At 64.8% G+C, this 591-nt stretch overlaps 1 protein-coding gene across 1 annotated transcript in view; it reads right to left on the bottom strand.

The window, feature by feature from the left end:
* Positions 1–285, bottom strand: part of RFTN1 (raftlin, lipid raft linker 1) — a 220,955-nt gene extending 220,670 nt beyond the window's left edge. The window contains exon 1 of the mRNA XM_010856723.1: positions 165–285. The gene's annotated coding sequence lies outside the window, so the exon portion shown is untranslated. The remainder of the gene's footprint in view (positions 1–164) is intronic.
* Between the last annotated feature and the right edge of the window lie 306 nt (positions 286–591).

Below are 591 nucleotides of genomic sequence, written 5' to 3'. Positions count from 1 at the left end.
CATCGCGCCCCCCGCGAACCTCGCCCACTCCGCGCCCCCGCGATCCGCGCGCTGCCCACGGGCTCCTGAGTCACAGACCCTCGAGCCCCGTGGCTCCCCCGACCCCCTCTCGACCCCTGGTAACCGAGGTCACAAGATCAGGAGCGCGTGTGGGGGACACGGACCTCCTCCCCCACCAACTCCGGACCAGGTGCCCTCCGAGGGCGCCGAGGTGCGGCGGGGCGGGAAAGACGGCTGAGAGATCCTCCAGCATCCAAATGCCGCAGGTGGCCTCGTCCCTGGGGCCTTGAGTTATTTGCTGGGCATTTAGTGCCTGGGGAGCCGGTTAGTGCCACTGTCCGCTTGCCACGCCCTCGCCCACGTACTGCAGGTGCCCAGAAGATGTGGGAAAACCTAGGGAACCAACTTCAGGCCGCCCGAGGAGGCGGTTAGACGCATAAAACGTCAGGGCTGCCTTAGTGAAGCCGAGATGGGCGGCCGTGAGCCTGTTGGAAGTCTTTGTTCGTGGAGCGTTTTAAACAAAGCAGAATTAAAACGTCAGGGTTACTACCCGGGCCCTAGGGCCAGGGTTCAGGGTGGGCCTTGGGCCTC

The sequence above is a fragment of the Bison bison genome, unplaced genomic scaffold (genome assembly GCF_000754665.1).
Source record: "Bison bison bison isolate TAMUID 2011002044 unplaced genomic scaffold, Bison_UMD1.0 scf7180017864374, whole genome shotgun sequence".
In the NCBI taxonomy this organism is placed as follows: Eukaryota; Metazoa; Chordata; class Mammalia; order Artiodactyla; family Bovidae; genus Bison; species Bison bison.
This window is presented reverse-complemented; position numbering and strand designations above follow the sequence as displayed.